Source organism: Triticum aestivum, chromosome 7B, assembly GCF_018294505.1.
Source record: "Triticum aestivum cultivar Chinese Spring chromosome 7B, IWGSC CS RefSeq v2.1, whole genome shotgun sequence".
In the NCBI taxonomy this organism is placed as follows: Eukaryota; Viridiplantae; Streptophyta; class Magnoliopsida; order Poales; family Poaceae; genus Triticum; species Triticum aestivum.
The window spans coordinates 161,295,535-161,305,581 of record NC_057813.1 but is presented as its reverse complement, the minus strand read 5'-3'; positions in this window follow the sequence as shown (position 1 = coordinate 161,305,581).

Genomic DNA, 10,047 nt, shown 5'->3' with positions numbered 1-10,047 from the left:
TAGGATCATGTGTTACCAATCCGTAGACCTATAGAATTGTTGGACTTAAGCCTCGTTTCAGTTCCTATTACTTCCGTATGTTAAATTGTTGATCTCGAAACCTTGATATTGTGCCTTTGAGTGGTTATGCCACCATTTTTGTGAATGTCTCAAATCTTTTCTGAGCATTTACAGCCGTTATGCTGTCCGAGTCACCCCACGTTTCTGAATAGTCTGAAGCATTTGCAAAATTCCTTCCTCCCATTCCGATGTTCCTTTGGGCCAGATTAACCACACTAATCGGTGAGTTGAGGTAAATTATTGCCTTGACATATATGTTGGAGCTATTATTATGACCCTAGGTGTTTTAGGGAGTCACCTAGTAATCTAGCAATGTTTTGTGTCCCAGTGTGATGATTCTGGCTTTTATTCTCGAAAGCATCCCGTGATGCCACTTAGTAGTAGGTATTCTACTCCTTGGGTTTTGAACCCGAGATTCACTCTACTTACTTCATGTTGATAGTGTTTGCTAGTTCCTTCAGGCTATTAGTAACTTTGCGATAGTCCTCGAGGTCCGTGGTATATCGTTCTTCCAAATACCATGAACCATTATGGCAGAAGTTTATTGGATCAAAAGATCACAATTAGAGTACTCTTGAGGAGTTCTCCATTCATAAATCGTGACTCTGCCAGTTCTACCTTTTTGCATGGGTTATCTGGAAGAAATATGTTGAACTTGGTTCGACATACTAATCTATGCATCCACAACTCAGAAAGTTATATGTTCCTTTGAGTTGTTCTCTTTAGTTGCATTCTGACCCTCGTCTATCAATTGATAGTCAAGAGTATGCGTGCGTTCGTTTATCGATGCCTATGACTCTTGTGGTCTGTCAAGCCATTCTATTCCGGAATGACTAGGAGAAACAAACTCCAGTACCTCTTCCATATCTAGGATTGGGTCAAAGTAGTTGTGTTCCGCAGATCAAGTTACAATCCAGCTTTCGTTCTGTTCTACCTTGGAGTATTACCATATTTTATATCGAGATTGTTATAGGAATTGCACACCATCCCATGAACTCTTGGTACAGTGATACTTCTTGCCATCACTGTTCATTCCTCGGCCCTCGTGTTGATGCAACCGGAATACCGACAAATGAATTGTGATGTGTGAAATCAATACTGCTAGCAACTCTGTTGCTTGGTAGTTAAAGGATAATAATTTCATTCTTAGTATGTTGGTTTTCGAATCATCCTTCTAAGACTCATCGTGCTACCTAGTCCTTATTTCGGTGCACCCTTCGATTGATGAGTTAGGATCTTGTCCAGTCCTCACTCATTTGATCATATCGTCTTGCCCTCAAAAGCAAGATTGTTCTCGAGCTTAGTAACATACCGGTGGCTCGTGATTTTCTGAATATCTTCTCAGAAGTATTACCAGGTTGTCACCTGACCGCTATGTTGAGCTCGTGATCAAGTTGGTTTCTTGTGAACCACCCTTTCTCCAAAAATCGGTGTTAGATATCCCTGAGCTAGTTGGTTAAGCTGGACAACAACTTGGAGAGTTGGAAGATAAAAACTTGTCTGACTTAGTTCGTTCCAAAGGGATATTCTTGTGTAGTGTGTGTTGAAGAAAGATGATATCTTCATCGATTGGTCCCTGTGATCAGTTGCTGGACCTATTGTCTTATCAATCCTTTGATTTGAGTGTGGGCTATCGTCAAATCAAGTCAGAACCAACGATGTTCGTAATGTTATCTTACTCGTGGTTGATCCCTCGAGCATACACCATTATATCTTTGGGGCTGACCAATGCTATCACCGTGTTCACACGATGGTGGAAGTCCAGTGATATGGAAATTCTGATGAGTTGTTGTTGAGCCCATTGACAACATTCTTATCTCCTCCATGAAGTTGTTGAACATTAAGTTAGTGTTGGAAACTTTTGAAAGCATTTCTTCATGCTAGTTCATGGAGCAAATGTTCGGATGTAAGAAGTGACTTCCTCCAGTCCATGTGCATTTGATGCAAGTTGCCGCCGTGGATTCGAGAAAGTCAATGTTGTTTCCTTTGGAATCATCCCAAATCAGTCATGCATACGTGCGAAGTATTCTGTGGTTCGGAGACTTGCAACCTCCATTCTATATGGGTCCCTAGCACACCAAGCCACTGATTGATTTATTCAAGATTAATAAGTTCTAAGTGCTAGTCCCGAAGGTACCAGACGGATTTGTACAAAACTTCGATATCCTCGCTGATGGTTCCCCCTCCTGAACTCGGTAGTGTTTTATTATAAGACTACTTTGTGGTCATGCTTGTCTTAGACAACGTGTTCACATGTTTGTAGCAGAACCAGCTCATGTTTTGGAGCTTGCTATCGTAGTTCATTTCCCGAGAATCTTGCAACGTCATCTCGTCGAATTGTGTTGCAAACTTTCATTTTTCTTCCTAGACTCGATGAGTCTGGAATATCCTGACACCAACCAGATCTGAATCTCAGGCAGATATGATGGTTTGGAACATTTCCCAAGAACTATAATATTGGTCCCTTGATAACCGGTAAGATGGATGTCGTGGCCAGCACCACCCAGCCGAAGGACCTATTATTGTGGTATCTTGATTGAAGCAGTTGGCCACCTCCCCATAAGGATTTCGTAGGATTTACCTCCCTAATTGTTCCTTATGGATTCTTGTGCTCCCGAAGTCCGACCTTTGTACTTGATGTTCTAGATATCAAACCATTTCTATGAATGGGTTACACTAGCACATCAAGGAGAACATTAGAAGCGGAGTGCTAAATGTCTCTCGGTCGATCATCCAGATTTTATTTCCTTGGCCCCGCCAAGGGTGAAATCTGAGAAGGTGTTATCTTCCTTTGCATCTGCATCCTCCATCACCATTCATCATGGTAGTAAGTTGTGTTATCGGACCCTTGACACGGATGTTGGTAAAACCTTGATGATTATGGAATTGCTCAAGTTCTTGAGAGCACGCACCAGCGTTAGGTGTTATCACCGGCACTAACCGGGATTGCTCCTAGTCCCTTCGGTTATGCTATAACCACTCCAACAGTGAATTCACTCTTTATTGTTGGGTTCTTCCCCAGTTACCAGAATCATTCCCAGCATTTGCATTTTGTTCCCAGCTTGCACCGGCAAAGTGCCATTCTACCATGGGTCTCTTCCACCTCCGGTGATAAGCAAATTCATCCATTACGTTGTCTTCAACAAGGTAATCCACATCATCCAAGTCCGAGTATGCCATTCTACAGACCCCCTCCAAACGATCGTTGTGAACTGCCTTATGCTGGTATGAAGAGTTTCAATGATCTCTGAATCAAAAGTAATTCTTTTTGCCACTTAAGGTAATACTCTACGATCACCTTCCTCCAGGATGTTTCGTCGTGGTATCATGGCAACTCAACTCTTCGCTACGTTGGCAATCGTTTACCACCTTCTTAAGCGTGGAATCGTTGTCTACCTAGTGAACCTTCGTCATCTGCTCCACTCCATTTCTTCAAATCTGTGCTTCGTCTCCCAGCTCAAGAGATGTTGCTATGTCTCATTCCGTGAGTTGTTCGATCTTCGAGAAGATCAACCCTTCTAGAGTCTCTTTCCCTCCAGGTCATGTTGGCAGGATTTCTCAGAGCAAGACGACAAGACAAAGATGGTGATCGAATCAATGTTTCTATGAAGTGCAACCTGGATCATGAAGATTATACTAGTTTCCGCTTCCCCTTCATCCTACCCTACGCTTGAATCTCGAGACGAGATTCTTGTTTAGTGGGGGTGAGTTGTCACATCCCTAGCTTCTGGTAATGCACTAGGCTAGACCTCTTGCTGCATCATGTTTAAATTCAAATGAAATTTGAATTGAGGAATTTTCAAAGCCTCAGAAACCTTCTAAAAAATGATCAACATTAAAATCTCCTCAAAGAAGTCCAAAAAAAATGTTCCTCTTAGTCTCTGAAAATATTGCAAAGAGGTAAAACTCAAAACAATATTTTTGGTATCTCAGAGTTAATTATTTTGGGCCATTTGAATTAATCCAATAACTATTTGCTTTGGATTTATATTTAATATGACTCCAATAATTATGGAAGTTTGTGAGTGGCTTTGTATATATTTTTGGCAAGCCACATAAAAATCTACAGAATTTATTTAAATGATTTAGTTGCTAAACTAACTCAAAACAAACTACAGAAAATAGAAAACAGTAAATAATAAAAAGAGCAAAGCTTACCTGTGCAGCCCACCAGAGCCGGCCCAGCTCCTGTGCTGGTCCAGCACTGTGCGGCCCAGCCCACCGCAGTCGCCACCGTCTTCAACCTCCTGCCAGTAGGCAGGAGGGCGTGTGCCCGACGCGCGCGCGCACGCTCCGGCCACCTCCTGCTTACCTGCTCGCCGCTGGAGGCACCTGAAGGAGCCACGCACTCCCCCTCGCCCCCTGCACCTCCCCTCTCTTCCCCTGGACCCCGTTTCCTCCTCTGCTTCCCTCCCGCGCACACCACCGAGCGGAGCTCGCCGTCATCGTCGCCGTACCCATGGCCACCGGCCACCCCTAGCCTCGCCGATGCACCCAGGAGCTCCGCCTCGACCACCTCTTCCTCCCCACCGATCCACAGCCCTCCGGAAGCCCTGCATCGCCGCCATCGCCGTCGCCTTCTACCTCGGACCCGCCGGCCATCTTCGTCAAATTCGCCGGCTCCGGACCGTCCCCGACCTCGCCGAGCGTCCCCTCGTCATCGCCGTGAGTCACTGACCCTCTCCCCTAACTCAGCATGCTCCCCTCCGTGCCGTAGCGCCGTTCCCCGCGAGCACCGAAGCCACCGTCCGCCATTGCTGCTGCACGCATAGCCTCCGTGCTCCCCTGGCCCCACTGAGCTGCTCTTAGTGCTCCCCATGACTAGCAGGTGCTGCCCAGCCTCTCAGCTCGCTCGCTCTCCAAGCGTAGCCCCGTGCCCGTGCTGGCCCGAACTCCGGTCGCCGCCGCGGGCCCCGTTCCGGTGAGCTCGGGCCACCTCAGCCCCTGCCGTTTGTACAGATGGCTGCGGGCGACTCCCAGCTACGCGTACAGCCTCTCAGTCGCCGATTTGGTCGCCGAAAGAGCGTTTCCGACGCCCTCCGCCGTTGCTGGCGTCGCCGGCGATAAGCCGCGGGTCAACTCCGGCGGGTTTGACCCGGGGTTTGACCCCCCTGACGTGTGGGCCCAGGCGCCTGCTAGATTAGTGTTAGATTAGTTAGCGCTAATTAACCTAGCTAATTAGATAGGTCACTGACATGTGGGCCCCGCCCGGCTAACTAAGTTAGTTAGGGCTAACTAACCTGGTTAGTTGACTGAGACACTGACGTGTGGACCCCACACGTCAGGTTTGACCCTGACCGACCCCTGTTGACTTGCTGACGTCACGGTGATGCACTGCTGACGCAGTAAATGTTTTCTGGAAATTAAATAATTCTTAAATGATTTATTAATTCCAGAAAATGCCTAAAACTTCTAAAAATCATAGAAAATTAACCGTAACTCCAAATTAAATAAATTATATATGAAAAATTATCAGAAAAATTCAAGGAATCCATCTGTACCATTTTCATGCATGTTAGAACAACTTATCACTACTGTTTAGGACAAATGAAGTGAATGACATTTAAATAACCCCATATGGAGTTTGAATTTGAATCTTGGATTCAAACCAACTTCATTTAATCTGTTGCTAGTTGCATTAGCCCAAAACACATTCATTTTGCCATGTCATGATCATGCATCATATTGTGCATTGCATTGATTGTGTTCCTTTCTATGTTGTCGGTATCTGTTCCCTCCCGGTAGACGATGTTCCGAGGATGTGATCGTTGACACTGACGAAGACTCAATGTTATCTTCACAAGTGCGAGGCAAGCAAAACCCCCTTGTTCATTCCGATACAATCCTACTCTCTCGCCCCTGCTCTCTTTTACTGCATTAGGACAACATCGATTCATCTGTTACTTGCTGCAGTAGCTGAACCCCTTTATCCTCTGCATGACCTGTCATTCCACAGTAATTAGATGAAACCCACTAGCATGAGTAGGAGTTGTTTGAGCCCTGTTGTGCCTACTCATTCATGTTTGTTTGTCATGCCTGCTACTGCTTAGAGTTGAGTCAGGTCTGATTCATCGGGGATGAATCAGAGGTGTGTGAACATGTCCTACTGTGTGTGAGCTAAGTGTGTGAACACGTTTTGGTAAAGGTAGCGGTGAGAGGCCATGTAGGAGTACATGGTGGGTTGTCTCATTGCAGCCGTCCTCAGGAACTGAGTTCTGTGTTTGTGATCCATGATTCAGCTACTACCACGCATTGGGCCCGAAACCAATGGACCCTCTCGGCTTCTTAATCACCCTTGTCCTCTGTCCAGGAGTTGCAAGTAGTTTCTGGTGTTTGTAGTATGCTGGAGGCCGTGGACAGCGCTGACCGTAGGGGTGGGCTGTGATGCGGTAGGCACGTGGCTGGGTAAACCGGGCGCCCGTTTGGTGTCACGGAACCCTGTACACATCGTTTGGGGCTGTGAGCGAAACTCCGGCCGGATCTCCTCATGGATGGAACCCGAATAGGCGATAAACCTGGACTAGAGACTTGAGTGTTTAGGTAGGCCGTGGCCGACACCCACGTTGGGCTTCCGCTTGAAGGTTGCCGAGTACATGTCGTGTAAACGGCGGTAAGTGGTGAGAGCGTGTGTGAAGAAGTACACCCCTGCAGGGTTAACATCATCTATTCGAATAGCCGTGTCCGCGGAAAAGGACTTCTGGGTTGCTTATATCAGTTCATAGACAAGTGAAAGTGGATACTCTAAAATATGCAAGATAAGCGTGAGTGCTATGGATGGCGTTCTCGTAGGGAGACGGGAGCGGATCCATAGTGGTCTATTGATATGGTGAATATGTGGACTCGTGTGCGCCACCTCAAAAAGTTACTCGCAGTCGTAGTTCAGGATAGCCACCAAGTCAAAGCTGGCTTGCTGCAGTTAAACCCCACCACCCCTTTGTTGATAATGATGCATATGTAGTTAGTTCTGATGTAAGTCTTGCTGGGTACATTTGTACTCACGTTTGCCTATTTTATGTTTTTGCAGAGAGACTTCAGTCTCACTAGTATTACCGCGTGGTCTTCGACGTTTAGCTTGTTACCTCAGCTACGATCTTGTGCCCTCGGCAGGATCTGGTAGATAGTCAGGCTTCTCAGCCTTTTTCATTTATAGATGTCTGTACCCAGACATGATAGCTTCCGCTTGTGCTTGATTTGTATGCTCTGAATGTTGGGTCATGAGACCCATGTTTGTAATATCTCGCTCCTCGGAGCCTATTGAATAAACTACTTGAGTCGTAGAGTCATTTTATGATGCCATGTTGTATTGCACATATCGAGCATATTGTGTGTATGTTATTGAAATGCTTGGTATGTGTGGGATCTGACCATCTAGTTGTTTATCTTTAGTAGCCTCTCTTACCGGGAAATGTCTCCTAGTGTTTCCACTGAGCCATGGTAGCTTGCTACTGCTCCGGAACACTTAGGCTGGCCGGCATGTGTCCTTCTTCGTTCCTGTGTCTGTCCCTTCGGGGAAATGTCACGCGATGAATACCGGAGTCCTGTTAGCCCGCTACAGCCCGGTTCACCGGAGTCCTGCTAGCCCAGTGCTACAGCCTGGATTCACTCGCTGATGACCGACACGTTCGATGCTGGGTCATGGATGCCTGTCCCTGTAAGTCTGTGCCACTTTGGGTTTACGACTAGCCATGTCAGCCCGGGCTCCTTATCATATGGGTGCTAGCGACACTATCATATACGTGTGCCAAAAGACGCAAACGGTCCCAGGCAAAGGTAAGACGACACCCGTGGGAATACCGTGCGTGAGGCCGCAAAGTGATATGAGGTGTTACATGCTAGACCTATGTGGCATCGAGTCGGGGTCCTGACAATTGGGGAGCTTGCTCACCATGGCTCTGCCACAGTCTGCATGTTGTCCATCGACCACCTTCGGCTTCAGATTGAAAATGTTGAGCCATAAGTTGAAGTCTGGCGGGATGCGGAGAAGAGCCTCGCATACGATGATGAACGTGGAGGAAGGAATTTGGGGCTAGATCATGGAAATCTAGCCCATAGTAGAACATGAGGCCTCAGATGAAGGGGTGAAGGGGAAACCCTAGCCCTGAGGAAATGAGGGATGAACACGACCCTCTCACCAGGCTCCGGAGTGGGGCTAACCTGATCTTTGTCAGGGAGCCTGTGTGCGATGTCCACAGACAGATAGCCCGCGCTCCAGAGCTCCTTTATGTCCTTCTCGGTGACGGAGGAGGCCTCCCACTTGCCCTTGGAACCGGACCCGGCCATTGCTGGGGAGGGTGGCGGTGGTGGGGAACATTGGAGATTTTGAGCACTAGAACTTGAAGGTTGGAAGGCAGAAGCTAGAGGAAGGTGTGGTAAAAAAAAGATGGGATCTTTTACCCTCTTATAGGCTGTGAAATACCAAACGCCCCCCTCTCAAGTCTTAAAACTCGCCTATTCCCAAAAAGATCGTGTGAAAGGTGCGGTTGGATTACCCAACACCGTATTGATGAGAATCTCGCAATTGGCAGGCATGATCTCTGTTTTGACAAGACATGCGAATGGAGGCTAGGCCACAAAATACGAAACAAGAGGCATGTAAATGGTTTGAAATGTTAAAGAGACAAGTGTGACGCTTCGCCAAAAAAGTTGTCAGTAAAATACACTGTTTTCTTTTGACATCTTGCCTTCATGGCTAAGGGTTGTATTAATTATACAGAATCAGATATAGTTTCTTTATGCAGGAAGTTATCCTAAAATGTTCAGGAGAAGGAACCCGCCTTGCAATGCCGAAGACAATCCGTGTGCCGAACACATCGTCATTAGAGACCGGTTCAAGGGCTACTGAGGGAGTCCTGGATTAGGGGGTCCTCGGGTGTCCGGACTATTTGATAGGGACCGTACAAATGGGCCGTGAAGATAAAAGCAGACGACTTTCCCCCGTGTTTGGGTAGGACTCCTATATGCATGGATGGCAAGTTTGATGTCTGGATATGTTATTTCCTTCGCCCACAACCCGACTTTGTACAACCCTAGGCCCCTCCGATGTGTATATAAACCGGAGGGTTTAGTCTGTAGAGACTATCAGAAAATTCATGGGCTAGACAGCTAGGGTTTATCAATTACGATCTCGAGGTAGATCAACTCTTGTAACCCCTATACCCATTGAATACAATCAAGCAGGACGTAGGGTTTTACCTCCTTTAAGAGGGCCCGGACCTCGGTAAACATTGCGTCCCCATCGTCCCTTGTTACCATTGATCCTCAGACACACAGTTCGCGCCCATACCCGAGATCTGCCAGTTTTGACACTGACATGGACCACCTTTGAAGAAGATCTGGGTGCCCAAAAGTTGTCTTGATTAGCTTCCTTGTGAATGTCATCATGACCCCACCTGGGAAGAAGACAAACCCCAGACCTAAGGCTTCATATGGTCCAAAGGCTTCATACAGACAGAGGACCTCACAAGGTAACCCTAACAACAATGTTTTGCAGGGAAATCATACTCAGACTCATGAATATGAGCGTGTTTCTTCAAACTGCTATGTTCATAAAACAAAGAACTTTAATGTATATTCTTATGAGTATGATTCACCTCTTGCAAGGCTATTTGCTAGGGCTCCAAAGCCAAAGTTCTCAGATGCTGCACTTAGACTCATTACTTCTAAGCCACCTAAGAAGATGTGGGTGGTTAAGAAGAATTAACTTTCTTTTGTAGGGAAAGGTCTCTAGTGGAAATCAAAGGCTTCTGGTGCTAATGCTGGAGACCTAAAACATCTTGTGGGACGCAAGACAAAGTGCCAGAATGGCCTTACTATGCATTTCGTCCTAGGATTTCTTGACAAACATCCTATCTTTGCTAACAAGGATCTGAACTTTGATAGTATGCTAGTTCGTCAAATGTTTGCACTTCACACTTCTCTTCATGAAGCCTATCCCCCTAACTACACTGTAGGGTACGGCTCCGAAGGCTACTGAGTGGATTATGGACA